Here is a 17927-nt window from a genome sequence, read left to right on the forward strand (position 1 = left end):
TTCAAAAAGTTCACTTCTCCTTCCTTGTCTCTCCCCCACATCCCCTGGTTATCGTATTAAGGGAATGATTCACAGGAAAATAAGAATTCACAAAGCAAAAGTGAAGAGAGCGGAATTCAATTTGGCGCCGCTGGGGGAGAAGTCAGATCCGTCCTTCGGCTTTTCCTCCCTGCAAGGCGAAATCAGAACAGGTGCCGCTGAACCTCCCGGCTAACCTATACTTTCCAATCTGTCCCCGGTCGGATGTGCCGGGAAAAAAGGAGAAAGAGCCGCTTGCGTCACACATACCTAATCTCGTCCTGAGCCCAGGAGACCGTCAAACCTGCTAATTACCTTCCACAGTTCCCGTAAAAGCCGGGAGGCCATCCGGTTTGCCTCTGTGATTAATTTCCTCTCACTATTACACCACCTATTGCTGCTCAAAGCAGGACGAGCGGTAGTGAGAGGTTCGGGGCCACTTCCCCGATTGATTTTGGCCTGCGCTGGCACTAATCGCCAACTGCACGCACCGACTCGCCTAGGGCGCGTCAACGGACATAGGCCTTGTTCGGCTCATAATCAAACGGGAGCAAAAGCGCGCTGGAGCCACTGAAGCCGCTGCCCCCCCCCAGTCTGCGCCTATAGGGCTCAGGGTGGACACACGTACTCTGCTAGGGGAGGCAGTCCTCCATCTCAGTCTCTTGACAGATCCCAACTGTTGCCCTCTTTTTGAAGCCTGCTGGGTACCCATCTGAGTCAAAAGACTAAGGAACAGAAGAGATCTGGGATCACAGAGTTACCCATCATCCACAGTCAGCAGCATCTGGACACAGAGTCAGCTGACACACTGAACACCTGTTCGCTATTTTTCGCTGCCCAAGTGAGATGCATTGGGACCGTTTCCAAATTATATTATAAAAAAAATAATGCAACGGCACCTGTAAATTAGCATCAGCCACCCTATGCTAATCGCTATTCTTTCCTGCCCTTCTTTTTGCATCGGGGAGGTGAGGACCGAGGTGCAGAGCCAGACGCCGGGAGTTCAATCAATCGCCGCCGTGCTTCCCCAGAGAAGAGCCAGCCTGTCTGGCCTTGGGCAAGCTGCGCAGTGGGGCTGCCCCCTCCAAAAAAAGACAAGAAAGGTGAACCCCTTTGGAGTATATTGAGAAAATCCTAGGAAGGATTGCAGGATTCTGGGCACCGTAGTCTGCATAACTTTTCCGAACTCGGAGCTCCTCTATCTTGAGACAAAGGGTTGGTCAACCTAACAGGGCTGAGTCCTCTCAGGCTTTAGCAAGAGCTCATGAGAAAGAGACTGACTCTATTCAGGGCTGGGGCGGCTCTCGAAATGCCCGCTGGATGCCAAATGAGTGGCGGAAAGGCTAGCAGGCAGAGTGAGAAAAGATGATACCAAGATGGACTGATGCCCTACGGGAGATAAAGCAGGAGGAGACATTCTTCCTAGAGAATTCAACTAACTAACTAACTAACTAACTAACTAACTAACTAACTAACTAACTAACTAACTAACTAACTAACTAACTAACTAACTAACTAACTAACTAACTAACTAACTAACTAACTAACTAACTAACTAACTGTATGACCTCACATCAATGGCTACCTTTTCAGAGTTTTCTAGGTATAGAAGTGGTTTCCCCTTCTCTTCTTCCGTGGGAGCAACTTGGGACGGTTTGCAGCTGGCCCAAGGCCACCCAGGCTGGCTTTTTCTCCCTGGAGGCCCGTTTGTGTGTGGGGGTGGAACTGAACCGCCCAACCTCTGGCTCCGCAGCCAAGAAACCTCAACCCCAGAGCTGGCCTGCCTGCCTGAATCACTTGCGAAGAAGCTGTTGCTGATTTGGGAATCCTCTGGCCTTCAGAGGCAGAGAACGTGATTTCGTGGGGAGGCGTGCCGCTCTTTTGCAACACAATTGTGATTGCACGGGGAAGAACAAGCGTTCCCTGGAGGTGGACACAGGGAGCCTTGGCTTTGCTCTGAATACAACGCCCTGCTCCGGTTCTGAATGAACGGGAAAGCAGAAGGAAGCAAGACGGGAGGAATTCCATGTATGTGTGGCATTCACAGTGAGCGAGGCTCCCTCCCTCCCTTTCCGCCCCCAGTCTCACTCCTGTTCGTACTTGCTGCAGAGAGAACGACCCCGATGGATCCCTGAGCAGCAACGGAGGGGGGAGGCCGTTCGAAGGTCCCCCCTCCCTCCCTCCTCTTTGCCTTGGCTGGAAAACCAAAGGGCTTCCTCTCGGAGCAAGGGCAGGAGGGCCAAAGAACCACCTGCTCTTTTTCTCACCCTGAGGACCGCAGGGAGTGGGCGGACCCACCTCAGCTCAGAAAATGAAGACAAAGGATGACAAAGAAAAATAAAGGAAAGGAAAGGAAGGAAGTCCTCAACGTCTAGTTCCATTTCTGGAGTTTCAGGGTTTGGGATTTGGAAGAGAACGGCTTTCTTGTAAAGTCTTCCATCCGAAAGACTTTGGGGGCAGAAAACCGTTTTGGGGGCAGATGTTTTTGCTGACATCGAGAACTACAACAAGAACCTTAAGGGGGCACGTGTAGTGTAGGCAGGAGCTTCTTGGCCCAAGGGTTAAACTGCAGTATTGCAGCCAAGACTCTGCTCACGAGCTGAGTTCGATCTTGGGTTCAGGTAGCCGGCTCAAGGTTGACTCTGCATTCCATCCTTCCAAGGTCGATACAAAACCCCAAGAAACTCAGAACTAGGAGATAACCCTGGACCTGCAGTGCCCACATGATTTGGGAACTGAAACCAAATGCAGCTACTGATGGATGGATGGATGGATGGATGGATGGATGGATGGATGGATGGATGGATGGATGGATGGATGGATGGATGGATGGATGGATGGATGGATGGATGGATGGATGGATGGATGGATGGACTGAGAGATTGGATGGATGGATGGATGGATGGATGGATGGATGGATGGATGGATGGATGGATGGATGGATGGATGGATGGATGGATGGATGGATGGATGGATGGATGGATGGATGGATTTGCCTTTTATACCACCCATCTGGCTGCCAAACAGTTTCAGAATGAGAAACAAAATAGCTACAGCAAATCAAAATGAAACAACAGAGCACATGCGCAAAAGCAACATGGAATTCACTGAAAATAATTAAAAGTAATTTAACGGCACCATGGCGAAAGTGATAGTACGAACGCAGAGACAACCGGTGCGTTATGGTTTTGTAAACTCCAGGAAAGCTTGACTAACGTGTATGTTGACGTACAAGTTCATATATATAACCTGACGTACAGATCACACACACACACACACACACAAAATATTAAGTTTGTGGTTAAATGTGTTGCATGTTTGTGCATTATTGATTTTATTGGAATACAGTCTGGTGCAGAGCACAATAGAAATAAATATCATGATATTATTATTATTATTATTATTATTATTATTATTATTATTATTATTATTATTATTATTATTATTATTATTATTATTATTATTACAGAACACGGGGTTCTGTTTCCATGTGGTGCAGATATCAGACCTTTATGAGGTTGTTAAGACCCTTCTCTGCCTTTCTCCCTCCCTCCGTTCTCTGTTTTGGTCCGATTTTTGCTATAGAGGATAAAACAGCTCCCACCGCCCCGGCCCTTTCCAATTGTTTCCACAAGCTGATTAGATCCAGAGTGCAGACCTGCCGGTTTTTGTTCGTCCAGAATCCCACCGTCAATCAGCGGACACTTATTCTGAGCGTCAAGATCTCTCGCCCTGGTTCTCTCGCTCACGCACAATCTGATAACTGCACAACTTGATAGCCAAAGGCCCTTCCTCCTTTCAGAAGCCGGGTTTTTTTAAGCTTAACAGTCCCAAATCCTTAATCGGTTCTTCGTCACTCAACAACGCACACACACACACACACACACACACGCACGCACGCACGCACGCACGCACACACACACACGCGCACACACAATTCCTTGGCTGGGCTGGGCAGCTTGAGCATCTTAGCGCATTCGAACCACGGCAGATACCCTCTTAAAGGAGTTGCTTTCAGGCTAAGCAGGATTAGGCCGCAGCCCGTGTGCTCAGCACCCCGTCCCCATCTGCTTAATTTTCTTCGTCTTCCAAAGTGATGGACAGAATCAGGAAACTCCCGTACAAACTCAGCTCCGGTCAGCTAGCGCCGGATTTGGACCAGAGACCATGGCCACTTTGAAAAGGGATGCAACCGGTCCTTGGAATCTCTCCAAGAAGCCGGAACGGCAGTGTGGCCTTTCTGGACTGAAGCCTTAAATCCGGAAGTCCATGGCCGCAAAACCACCGCCTCGTGGTGTGTTCAGAAAAAGCATCAAGGAAAGAGACCGTACATTTGGGAATTGGGCAACCTTGCCCACTAACGGTTATCGGTGAATTGTTCTTTTATTTTTACTTTCTGTGTTGTATCACACTTCTCGTAAACCATCCAGAGCAGTGCCTTGGCACTTATGGGGGCAATCAATCAATCAATCAATCAATCAATCAATCAATCAATCAATCAATCAATCAATCAATCAATCAATCAATCAATCAACCAGCAAGCAAGCAAGCAAGAAAGCAAGCAAGCAAGCAAGCAAACACAACCCTGCCAGGGCTCCCATAGTGCTGATGGGGAGGATATGAAACAGGGAAACGGTGAAGGGCATCGGCCGAGGCAAAGCTTGAATCGGGACCCTCTGCTTGCCTGCTCTGTCTCCGAGCCATTGCTGTGCCATATGGTTGTTTTCAATGGGAGTCAATTCTGAAGGACAGAGAGCAGAGAAGGCTCTCTGAGGAGAAGGAGAAAGTGTGTGTGTGTGTGTGTGTGTGTGTGTGTGTGTGTGTGTGTGTGTGTGTACACGTGCACACAACAGCCGAAATGCAGAAAACCCTCCCTTCTCCCATGCTTCCCACTGCCGATGGAGGGCCAGGACTGGCTTGTGCTATTTTCCTCTCTCTCCCCCAACCCCCTTCCCAGCTTCCTGCCACTGGTTTTGGGAGGGGAACTGGTCTGTTTCCCCCCACCCACCCCCATAGATCTTTCCTTTCTTTTCCCTGTCCTGCTCCCTGTCCCTATCCTTGGCCTTTTGTCAGCCTGGTTGGAGACTATGGAAAAAGGAGCCTTCAGACTTCAAATCCCAGAATCCTGGTGCTATCATGGGCTCTAGGAACTCGGGGAGTTTTTCTTTTCAACATGCCCTCCAATCCCCCCACATTTCGGAGAGAGAGAGAGAGAGAGAGGGAGAGAGAGGAGAGGGTGAGAGAGAGAGGAGAGAGCAGAGAGAGGAGAGAAAGGAGAGAGAGAGGAGAGAGGGGGAGAGAGGAGAGAGGAGAGAGAGCTCCGTGGTATCTGGCTGTGGAGCCAGAGAAAGGGAATTCAATTCCCCTCTGCGCCTCCCAGGAGAAGGGTCGAGTGGGGGCCTTAGAGTACATTTTTGCTGCCCATCGGAGAATATATAGGGAACCCACCCCCAAGAGCCACGGTCCCACTCAGCTGTCATGCAGCACAAGGAAGAAAAATGCCCGGAGCAATCAAGCAGGGAAGGTGCTGGGGCCCATGAAGGTGGGGGTCTGGGGGTGGGAAAGTCCCACCACTTCATTTAGAGATGGGAACAAACCACAAACAGGTTCCCTTTTTAAAAAATCAGCAAGGTTCATGTTTCGTGGCCACCCACCAACCACGAATCGTCACGAACCGGCACTGTGCCAGTTGGCACCCATCACTAGTTGGGAGTTGGATTCCCTCTCGGGCCTCCTTGAGAGGGGCTGGACTCCATGATTCAAAGGGTCCCTTCCGGCTCTGCCGTTGATGTAAGTGGATGATTTTTTTCATCTCTACATCCAGCGCATCCCAAGAGAGGGGCACCCATTTCACTCCCCCCCCCCCAGTGGAGGACCATGTCCTAGGTCCTGGCTGAGATGAGGCCACAGAAGGCATTTCCAAATCTCGGCTTCCATCTCAGGGACGACACACTTTGGTTTTCCCACCAGCTCCTCTGTACAATCACCAACAAAGCCAGGGGACGTATCCAGCTTCGAATGGTGACAATCCCAGGGTAGAAGAGGATGGGGGGGCAGATGCATCCAACCAGGGTCCACCCCCTTTGTTTCTGAGGATGCTTCATCTATCCTTGCCAGAAACAGGACAAGGGCATCAACTGAGCACCCGGAAGAACTCCCAACAACTCATGCTTCTTCAAAAGTGGGGACGTGGTTCTTTTCTCCAAGGATCAACGGCGCAGAACCAAAGGGGGAGATCAGCCAAAGGTGTCACATCACTTCCTCTTCTAGAATTTCATCCGTCATATCCTGCATGCATTATTTACCTCCAGAAAGATCAAGCCAAAGTCCTGCCCCAATGACTATATGGGACCTCATTGGGCCCTCCTTCCACTAGCTTTGCCCCACTGGAACGAGTTCAATCAAAATTCCTCAGGTCCATCTTCCAGGTCTCCAGCTATGTATCTAAAGCTAGTTTACAACTGCAGACAGGGATGATAAAAGTTGAGGCCAGAGTTTTACTTTCCTCCATCAACCTCTGGCTCAAACGTAATCATACAACATCAGATTTAGCATCCTTGGTCCTACAAGACAACTTCCTATCTTCTTGGACTAAGATGGTACAAGCAAAGCTGAGACAGCCAGGATTTTCCCCGGAAGCTGGCTATGGACACAAATCATGCAAAAACCGCCCTGAGCGACATTAATCAATGCCCTAACTTCTTAGCGAAGTTAAGTTCTCCCCTCGGCCACACTTGAAGGCCGTTTTAAAAGGACACCCCTTTCAGAAGGGGTGTGGCTCGGGGGAGGTTGAGTCAACGGAGCACGTTTTGTTCCAGTGCCCATACTATCATATATTTCACCCCTAACTGGGAAAATGTCAGGTCCTACAGATGCAGAAAGGGGCAAGCTGCTGCTTTTAGGATCCAACCCACAGACCACAAAGCTGTGTGCCAGTTTTTTGGAAGCAGCTTGTAAAACTCGTATAGCCCTTTTAAGTCTTGAAAAGAGATTCCAAGGGTGATGAGCTCATCAACGGTCACATAGTAAGGATCGATTCAGTTTTAATGTAAATGTTCCTAATTTATTGGTGCACTTCCTTTTTAAAATGCGCAATGTATCTTTGGGACGTGGTGGCGCTGCGGATTAAACTGCGGATTAAACTGTGCTGCAAGGTTGGAAGACAGTCGTCGTAATATCAAATCCACACAGCGGAGTGAACTCCCATCGCTTGTCCCAGCTCCCGCCAACCTAGCCATTCGAAAGCCTGTAAAAATGCGAGTCAATAAATAGGGACCACCTCGGTGGGAAGGTGGCGTTCCGTGTCTAGTCGCGCTGGCCACGTGACCACGGAATATTGTCTACAGACAAAACGCTCGCTCTATGGCTTGGAAATGGGGATGAGCACCACACCCTAGAGTCAGACACGACTGGACTCAATGTCAAGGGGAACCTTTACCTTTACTGTATCTTTGTATACTTTGTTTAACTTTATTGGTCTTTGATAACAATAAACCTGTTGTTGTTGTAGACATAAATCAGGAGACCAGAGGAAAGGCCAGGAGACCAGAGGAAGGGCAGAAGGAGAGGTGGCAGGGAACAAGCCATTGAAGAAGCCGACACAAAGCAGCTCTTCCGGACTTGCTTTGAGACGCTCCGTGGGGTTTTCCCCATCGACCCCTCAACCCAAGATCAACTCCAGCTGCCACTCAATGCCAGGCACTGTGAGGACACAGATGGCAGGAAGAGCTGGAACAAAAAAGCCACCTTGGATAAGAAGGGAAAACGCTTCTTTCATGCTATTATGTGTTGCAAAGGAGTCCTAGCCCAAATTTATCCTGCCCTTTCTCCAAGGTGGTGCACATAATTTTATTTGCACAGTAAACTTCTGTGACGTGAAGAGTTGCAAGATCCGAGATGGACCTAGGATTAGAAAGTGAGTTCCTCGCCTTTTATTGACCATTTGAACCCACGTTTCCCTGTCTTCAGTCGGATACCTCAACCATTGTCTCCCCCCCCCCCCGTGACTCCTCACACCGCAAGGGTTGTTTCTGTGACGGGACAGACCCGTTGCCCACGAGGATGCGGTTATTCCGCTTTCCTGTTTTCAGCACACGTAAGAGTTTACCTGGAGTGTGTCTGCGGCGTTTCTGGGTCTCCTGCTCCAAAGAGGGATGTCGAGACTTGGGAAAACAGAGAGCGAGTCCTGAAGGCTATGACAGATCTGGAAAAAAAGAAGAGAAATGGATTTCAGTGCAAAAAGGGCATAAGGCCTGGGTTTCAGTTTGGAAGTGCTGCATGCGCATCATTGTTGGACAGCCAAGGCTGCAAGTCCAGCCTGGGAAATGGGAGTTTGACAAAACCAACCTCACCTTCTCACTCTCTCATATCCTCACGGAGACAGGATATTGCAAGGGGGGGGAGGGAGAAAATGAAGGAAAGAAAACAGTGTTTTTAAAATGAACCCATTATCGGAAAGCACATTGCCTCCTGCCGGGTGTTAAATTGATCTCCAGCTTTGCTAACACAATGATGACCATATTTCATTGCCGCCGCCTCTATTTCTGCTCTCTGTCTTACAAAGGGCCCTCATTAGCACCAGAAACAAGTCTAAAGGCGTCCTAACGTTCATTTCCGCCTCCCGATCCACCCCTGAAAGGACAACGCCAGCTTTCTCCCGGAACTTTCTGCTGAAAGTTGTGAATTTTTGAAAACACAGGACTCGAAGCACGAATTACAAACCTCAGAGATGAGGCATATACAAATAATTCTAACCCAAGGATGCATAGCTAACGTTTTGGGGAGCTGGGCATGCACAGAACGCCCCAGCTTGCTGGGCTACCAGCCAAAAATAACTCTTGAAAAGCCCCCCCCCTCAATTTTCAACATTTGTAATTGTTGTTTAATTTTTTGTGGTGCATGCTTCATTTTGAAGCACAGAAAAAAACAGAGGGATTGTGTAGGTTCCAAGTTGCAAGTAGAGTCTGAGACATTGGGGGCAAAACCCAAGTTGAATCCTTGGTGTGATGTACGTGTACGTCCAACTTGACAGCAATTTCCGCCCCTTGAGTCCCCCCCCCCTCCGGTTGCAATTCCCTGAATGGTGTATCATGCAGTTTGGGAAATAGCAGTCAAAGATACACTGACATGAGAAATAAAATGTTACAAAAATTGATTGTTAACAGAGAATAAATTTGATGAAATACGGAAAGATTTTCTGAAGTGTGTATTCTTGAAAGGTGAAGGTCGGCTACCCAAACAAGGGGTGATGTTCTTTTGGAAGGGCTAGGGAGCATCATAATCAAAACTTTGTTGGGAATATATGGTGGAGGTGATAGGTGTACTCAATTTAGATATGGGTTGTTGGTTTTCAGTTGTATTAAGTGATGTGTATTTTTCTTGTCATTTCTCATGTTGTGTCTGTATACCATCATAGGTAGGGCTAAGAAGGAGTCCTGCGTCTCTGACCCTGGAGAGCCAGACCTGACCGTACCAAGAGTCTAACTTAGCAGAAGCAATGCCACACATTCCTGCTTTCACGATTTCTTAGATTTATGTCTTGATAAAATCAGGCAGCCTCTGAGCAGCCCTAAGTTGGCAAGAGTCAATAAAATACAGTGTCAAACAAACAAGGGAAAGGTTCCCCTTGACGTTTAGTCCATTCGTGTCTGACTCTAGGGCATGGTGCTCATCTCCATTTCCAAGCCACAGAGCCAACGTTTGTCCGAAGACAATTTCTGTGGTCACGTGGCCAGCGCGACTAGACACGGAATGCTGTTTACCTTCCCACCGAGGTGGTACCTATTTATCTACTTGCATTTTTGCATTTTGCATGCCTTCGAACCATTAGGTTGGCAGGAGCTGGGAGAAGCGACGGGAGCTCACTCCATTACGTGGATTCGATCTTATGACGGCTGGTCTTCTGACTTTGCAGCACAGAGGCTTCTGTGGTTTAACCCGCAGCGCCACCATGTCCCAAACAAACAAACCAAACCCCAAACCAACCAATGCTATTTGATGAGTGAAATTGGAAAGCCGCCCGCCGCATGTTGGTCCATCATCTCTGGCCCAGTCCTTTCTGACCAGCAGTAGCTCACCGAGGTCTCGGGCAGGAGAGGGTCTCTTCCCGCCCACCCCCTGCTCCTTGGTCAATTCAAAGAGAGCCGATCCCAGGGACAGAACTGGGGCCGCCTGCTGGCGAAGCATGGGCCCGCTGGTAGAGAAAGCCTCTCTCCCATCCATGAGCACCCGGGTCTCCTGAGTCAGACCGTCTTCCAAAAAGGCCAGCTATGTGTTTACGAGAGGCAGGCACGCTGAAACCCAAGCCTGTTTTCCATGAACTGAACAGCCGAGCTCAAAGTGTACCCACATCGTCATTGCAGCCTTTATGGCCGGCGAGCCGAGAAATGCCTTGGCAATCAGGGGGGATGTCTGCATTTCGGAGGCATCCGCAGGGCAGACAGAAACGCCCAGGCTGGCTGTCCGGGCCACTCATCGCCTGCTCTTTTAACACAACAGACTCCACCGTCATGCCTTCCCGGACATTCAGAGACGCCGAGGAGAAAGCATCCCCGAATCGTGTTGTCACTTTAGATGTGTACTAGCTGAAAGTTCAGCAGAGTTAGAGATCCGGTTTCTAGCTCTCTTAACGCCTCCCATGTAGCTTGTAGGCCATGCCAATTTATTATTATTATTATTATTATTATTATTATTATTATTATTATTATTATTATTATTATTATTATTATTATTATTATTATTATTATTATTATTATTATTATTATTATTATTATTATTGCAAATGGCAAGGGCCTGATCCACCAAGTAACTTCAGCAGGCTTGCACCCATTTCCCTGAGCTGCACACTCTTTGTCTACGGCCCGGCCAACTGGCCTGGAAGAAACTCCGTTGTATGGAACCCAACACAACAAGATCTACCAGGAATGTGGTTTTGAATTCAGTTTATTAAATATTGCATTTTTATTTTCTTCTCAAGCTCAAGAAAATCGGTTTGCCTGTCGTTGGGTGCCGGTCATGCTGGCTGTCAAGCAACTCACATGGCTGTTTGGATCTTGGTTAGGGAAAGGTATTCCCATTGCTTTTAGGACGGTCTCTCTTTGCCAGCTTGTTCCTGCAAAAGGTGAATTGAAAGCCCAGATTTTGTGCAATTCCAGTTCATATGTGCTAGGCTTTGCAGAAAGATATGTTCTTTTATCGGCATACAGATCTGTCTAGTGCCGCGATTCCCAACCTTGGGTCACCGGATGAACTTGCAATGCATCTCCCAAAAATCTTGGCCCCAGCAGCTAGTGGTGAAGGCTTCTGGGGATTTTAGCCCAAGAATATCTGGGGCCTCAAGGCTGAGAACCACCGGTCAATTGTGATTCATCAACTCTGATTCAGGGATGGAAACAATACACATTGAGGTATTTATCCCTTTGATTTAGGGTGTCTCAACATAATACTTAAGGAGGAATGTTCAAGCCGCCATGAAATTGCTCACTGCCAGCCAAGAGGTACACAGTTTTCTCTGAAATTCTTCACAAATCTATGCAAAAACATCTCTAGCATCTTTCCCTTTGAGACACAAATATCTCGCCCATGACAACCACAGAAAGACAGATTGCTAAGAAAGATGCAGATCAGCCATCCAGGGATTGAAATCCTGAAAAGCTGACACCCAGTCAAAAGCCATGACTTGAGTAGGCCCGCTGGATCCCTGCGCATCTGGTGAGTCAATGTCTCATCACTTCTATTGAGTCAATGAGCCTTCTCTCACTGCGACTTACTAATGGGTTTCAATGCAAATTTCTGATTCTCACCCATGCAAGGGCCCTTAAAAGTGCTCGGGAGATTTTTTTTTTTCATCGTTCTTTCCAGCAAGGAAAATAATGTCACATTTCTCATCCTTACGTGTGGACAAGACACATGAGGATACACATCCCTGCAATAATATAAGTGATGTGCTTCCTTTAGGAGAAGCCGTAGGTTAACAGTGTGCAACTCCAATACACAGTCTGAGAAGCATGCGCCTCTCCACACGTCTCCTTTCTCAATAACTTGGATTCAAGGATTATAGGTGAAAATAAAATAAAACTTTTTAAAAAAAGACAAAAACATGGTGGCACTTTAACTTTTAATGAATTCCCCCTTGGATTCAAGGGTCAAACCATCCAGTGCTTCAAATACTTAAACCAAGCATTCTGGTCTGTGACTGCTCTGTGGAGACAGCTGAAATTGATGAGGACAAGGAACTTAGCAAGTATTTGTTCTGTCCTTTTGACAGCATCACACTTCTCAGTTGTTTGAATGTTGTTATGCTTGCAGTCTATTCCGAGAACAGCAAATAACTTAGGTCTGGTTTGCTGAAAGCCATCCAGTAAACGAGTCCAACTCCCTCCTCTCAAAAAAGGAGAGTCGGAGCTTCAGAAGGAAGGGAAGGGGCTATGCCCCTCTTGCACAAACAGAAGTGCTTTGGCTATAAGCTAGCGATGGAGGAAATGGACCAACCTACAAGCACCGGGAAATCTTGCAACTGACGTCGTAACAAGAACCTAGGGCCCCCTTCCTGAAAGGAAGATCGTGCGGATGGTACGATCTTAGAATTAGTTTGGACTCCAGCAAAAATGGGGAGCCCTCTGAAACAGATGGTCTAATCTACCCAAAACAAAGCTATTACAAAAATTTCAGAGTGATGGTAAAACCTTAAAACGCTCTGCGAATTTTCAGCGGTCAAGTTAAGAAGCATCATTTTGAAGACTAAATGGAAACTCCTCTGCGATTACTGGATGGGCTTCAGCCAACCAGAATTAAGTTGTTTGCTATACTCAGAACAGGCTGCCCGTTCCACAATTCCCAGCCAGCACAAAAAGCCCCTACTCTGTGCATTACCAGGGAACAAATACTTGCTTCCTTCTTCCCCTCTGTTTTAGCTGTCTGAACACCACTGAACTTCAGCAAGGAAAGTTGAAAGCTTATGAGATCCCTCGCCTACAGCCAAGACCAAGATAAAGAGCTCAACCCCGGCCAACATATTGATTGTTAGCTCAAGATGTCTTTAGCTGCTTTGCCTTTGAGAAGCAAAGAAGAAAAACAGCAAGCGGAGAAAGACCGGATTACGGTCTTCACGATTCACAGGCTTGAGCAACAACAAAACACAATTCCCGGCCCATCGGCTCCTAGTCTTCTTTTGGCAGAGGGAACATTACTTATCAAAGTCTTGCTTCCAATTATGTGGTCTATCTGAAACCTATACTGATATCTATGTGTACAGTCATCTGTTCACCCTCCTTATAGTCATTCAATACACTAGATGGTTTTTTTTTTAATACAAAAAATAGATATATGGCAGAAGAGACTTTCCATAACGGTCAGATTCCAAAACCCACAGATCCACAATATATTTATTAGGATTGACTATAAATGCATAAAGCTATCCATTTTGAAAGAAATCAACCCTGAGTGCTCACTGGAAGACCAGATCCTGAAGCTGAGGCTCCAAGACTTTGGCCATCTCATGAGAAGAGAGGACTCCCTGGAAAAGACCTTAATGTTGGGAAAGTGTGAAGGCAAGAGGAGAAGGGGATGACCAAGGATGAGATGGATGGACAGGGTCATCAAAGCGTCCAACATGAATTTGACCCAACTCTGGGAGGCAGTGGAAGAGAGGAGGGTCTGGCGTGCTCTGGCCCATGGGGTCACGAAGAGTCAGACACGACTTAACGACTAAACAACAAAATAAATGCACAAATGTGCAAGCTTTCAAGTATTCTAGAACTCATCCTTTAACAACAATAACAATAAGACATCTAGACTGGAAGAAGAACATCAAAACAGAAACATTTTATGTATTTACACCATTAAAGCCAACGAAAGTACTGATTATCCGTAGATGACGGGGTTTGTTTGCTTCCGTCACAGAAGCAAAAACCCAACGTCTTGTACTTTCAGACTGACGGATGGAAATCCCAGTTGGAGATTGTTTCTGGTGCGATCGCTCCTGGCGACGGAGCGGCAGGAGGATGTGGAACAAGGTCAGAAGCCCCTCTGGAGATGATCTCAAGCCAGACACATGATGGGGGGAGATTATGCTGAAGTGTCAGCTCTCTCTGGAAGAAAGGTCTCGCGTTACATCGACAAAGCTAAGTGGAAACCCCGGAGCCATCCTGTTTACAAGCCACACCAACTGGCCGGGCTAAACAAGCCCTTATCCTGCCCACAGGAGTGGGGAGCTGCGGAAAGGAGCAGGTGTCATCATCCTTAAGTGTCTGTTACATTAGAGGCCTGAGACGAGAACCTAAAACGGCCATCACGGGCTGACCCCCGCGCCGTCCTGCCATCTCCACGAGGCCAGGCGACTCGCCTCACGACCTCCGAAAAGCCGAGAGAATGTACAATATGCCGCGCAGCTGCTGCCAGCCGCCACGGGGAGGGCCGGGTTCGAAGCATTCTCCCCGGCCTCTACCCTCTCTCTCTCTCTCTCATCCTCCACATGTTTGTTCAAAAGCCTCCACGGCCGCGGCTCTTGCTTTTCATTCTTACGTGATGTTATTTCTATTTTGTCACCTCCTGGTCAACTTCACAACATGCCTGTGTTGGAGTACAGCGGGTCCTCAAGGGCCACCCATGCCGAATTATAATCTAAATTTGTGCGAGACTCAGATTGACTCTGCACGGGTCAGATTTAGAACCCAATCTGGGGCTCTGGAGTGAATCTCTTTTGGATCCAGACTGCTCTGCATGCACCTCACGAGATCCAAGGAGATGCCTTCCATGGACGTATCCTGCCAAAACCAGCTAAAACTTTTTGTTTATGTTCTTTTTTCAATCGTCGGTATAAAAGTCAGGAATGTGACTGAAGAGGAGAATAAAACCTAGAACATTTCAGACAGCTATCTCCAGGGATTTATTTACTTGATATCTTTAATTTTTTAAAAAAGGAAGGGAAGAGAAGGGAATTGCTGGTAGAAATTGTGACATATCATGTTATAAGTGCATAGGGAATGAACTTATTCTGAGCCATATATACGCTTGGTCTAGCCCAATGCTGCCAACTCAGACTGGCAGAATCAACCTTCCAGGATTTCTAGTAAAATTCTTTCTGGAGATTCTTGTCCTTCAACCATCCAAGTCTGAGCCAACCGGTTCTGGATACCGCACTTTAAGAAGGATGCCAGCAAACTGGAACAAGTTCAGAGAAGAGTAGCAAAGACGATCAGGGGGGTGGAAACCAAGCCCTCAGAGGAAAGACTGAAAGGACTGGGCATGTTTAGCCTTGAGAAAACAGGATGGAAGGGAGAGAGGAGAGCACTCTTCCAATACCTGGAAAGGTAGTCCTACAGAGGAGGGGCAGGATCTGTTCTTGATCAACCCAGACTGCAGGTTACATAATAATGGGCTCAAGTTACAGGAAGCCAGATTAAGGCTGCCCCAAATCTCTTTATGTCCAGATTATATGCCCCTGAAAAGGTCCTAAGATTACATTATTTCTCTCAAGACAAAAGGAAGATTTTCTTACGCAGCAAATGATTGCATTTTTTAAGTACTTGAAAGGTCATCCTACAGAGGAAGAGCAGGATCTGTTCCCAATCAGCCCAGAGTGCAGGACAAACAACAATGGGCTTAAGGTACAGGAAGCTGGATTTCGGCTGAAGATCAGGAGAAACTTCCTAACTGTTAGAGCAGTACGACAATGGAACCAAGGACCTCAGGGAGAGGTGGTGAGCGCTCCAACACTGGAGGCCTTCAAGAGGAAATGAAGACACACACACACACACCGTCAGATACCCTTTGATTTGGATCCCTGCACTGCGCAAGGGGTTGGACTAGATGGCCTTCGAGGCCCCTTCCAGCTCCAGGATGATTCTAGGATGATTCTATGGTTCTTAGCCTGACTCTGCTTAGCTTCCTAAGCTAGAGACCCAAGGTGTCTTTGGGGTGCCACCTTTCCCTGCTACCCAAGAAGGGCACTGAAAATCCCAAATTGGGCAGATCAAAGGAAGCACCCTTGACCTGACGAAAGCCCTGCCACCCCCCAGAATCCCGCCTCCCACAAAAGCCACACCGAGGTCCTCAGGAAATCCCCAGATCAAAGGCCACAGGGCGCGTGTGGGAAGCAGCCACGCTGGTTTCAGTCTCTTCCTCTTCCATGAAACAAAAAGTGGCCTTGGAATGATTCCATTAGGAAAGAAACATGCGGCAGGGAAGAAGCCACCCCACCTCGGCGTGCATGCCTCCCGGAGGAGATTTGCAGGGGAAGGAAAATACGAAGAAAAGAGGGTTTGTGTATGGGGGGCAGAGGATCACATCCTGTGCAGTCGGAGCCTTTCCCTTCTCTAAGCTACAAGCAACCCTTTGCATTGGCACAGCTGAAGTGTTGGTGGGAAGACCACTGCCTCGCACTCCATGGTCCTAGCACTGCGGTGACCTCAAGCCGCAAGCGCCTGGGGAAGAAGAGCCAACTTTGGCGTCCACACTCAAGAAACCCTTGCAGGTTCAGAGGCTCGTGGAGGATGGCCCAGGAGGCTCCCTCCCGGACCACGCCACCACACCGTCCCTCCTGGGATCCCCCGGCACCCGCCCGCCTGCTTTCCTGGAGGTCTGCATCTCCTTAAATGCCCACCCCACCCACCCACTCCAGCGCCTCTGCCCCCAAGACCCTTGGGCACTGTTTGCACTGAGATCACAAGCAGTTAAGTAGGACTGAAGAAGGAAGAAAAGCCGAGCAGCTGCTTCCCGCATGGAAGCACACCAGCGGTTCCGGAGAAAGGCAGGAACGTCCATCACATGCCTTGCTGGGAGATGTGCACCCCGAACAATTCAAGAGACGAGTGCCGGGGAATAAGAGCAACAGACAGAGGCTCTTCCCCCCCCCCCCCGCTCAACCCTCCTTGCTTCATGTGCCTCCTTCACGGCCTCCACTCTGCCCCCTTTCTCTCCACCGCTTCTGTCACTGTGTGCTCTCGGCGAGATATTTTTAAACCTCTCGCCGCAGCTCATAACTGCGAGAGTATCAGCCAAAATACCTCCCACTGAGGGGAGTTATATATAGATCTGAGCACAGCCAGGAAGCACAAGATAAGATGTACAACATGCAGCCGATGCAGGTCAAGTTGTAAGAAGCCGAGGCGTAAGAACTTCAGAAGCGTTCTGGGTGGGTTCAAACCCAACGGGCACGGCGAGTGCAGAGGGTGGCCAGACGGGCAACTCAAATGCAGGACAGGAAGGCAAGCCGCTTGTCCTGCTGATAGTCGGCAGGGAGCTGACCCCTCAAAATACAGGCACACCACTTCGTACATGGCATGGCAGGATCTCACGACAGACCGGTGATAAGCCCGGCCCAGTATGGTCTATTCCAAGGGCCCAAGAAGCCAGATGCCTATTGAGAGAAACGGACCTACCCATTCCCCACCCAAAGGAGAAGAAGCCTTTAGAGAGCCTGAACCTGACGCCTTTAGCATGTCCATCGGCTTCTCTCACTTTCGCTCAGGGTGCCTGGGGGAAATGGAAGCTACTCAGAGAGCCAACAGTGGCAAAAGCTGGGGTGGAATATATCTTGGTCAAGGAAGGAAGACTCTCTGGAGAAGGAACCCGAGGAACAAGGCATGCATGTGCAAACGCCAGCTTGCCAAGTCAGCTAGTCACACAACTGGGAGGTCACCAAACCTTCTCCTACATGCATTTACACAGCACTTCTTTGCAGGGGATGGGTAGCTGTGCTTTGGGTAGTGTGGCCGGCATATAAATTAAATATGTAAGTAAGCAAGTAAGCAAGTAAGCAAGTAAGTAAGTAAGTAAGTAAGTAAGTAAGTAAGTAAGTAAGTAAGTAAGTAAGCAAGTAAGCAAATAAGCAAGTAAGCAAGTAAGTAAGTAAGTAAGTAAGTAAGTAAGGAAGGAAGGAAGGAAGGAAGGAAGGAAGGAAGGAAGGAAGG

At 48.3% G+C, this 17927-nt stretch overlaps 1 protein-coding gene across 2 annotated transcripts in view; it reads right to left on the reverse strand.

Moving 5' to 3' along the window:
* The window catches only part of LPP (LIM domain containing preferred translocation partner in lipoma), a 318860-nt gene that overhangs the window by 242423 nt on the left and 58510 nt on the right, over window positions 1–17927 (reverse strand). For both annotated transcript variants that reach the window (XM_072996382.2, XM_072996380.2), the window contains exon 3: window positions 8126–8221. The gene's annotated coding sequence lies outside the window, so the exon portion shown is untranslated. The remainder of the gene's footprint in view (window positions 1–8125; window positions 8222–17927) is intronic.

The sequence above is a fragment of the Pogona vitticeps genome, chromosome 3 (assembly GCF_051106095.1).
Source record: "Pogona vitticeps strain Pit_001003342236 chromosome 3, PviZW2.1, whole genome shotgun sequence".
NCBI lineage: Eukaryota > Metazoa > Chordata > Lepidosauria > Squamata > Agamidae > Pogona > Pogona vitticeps.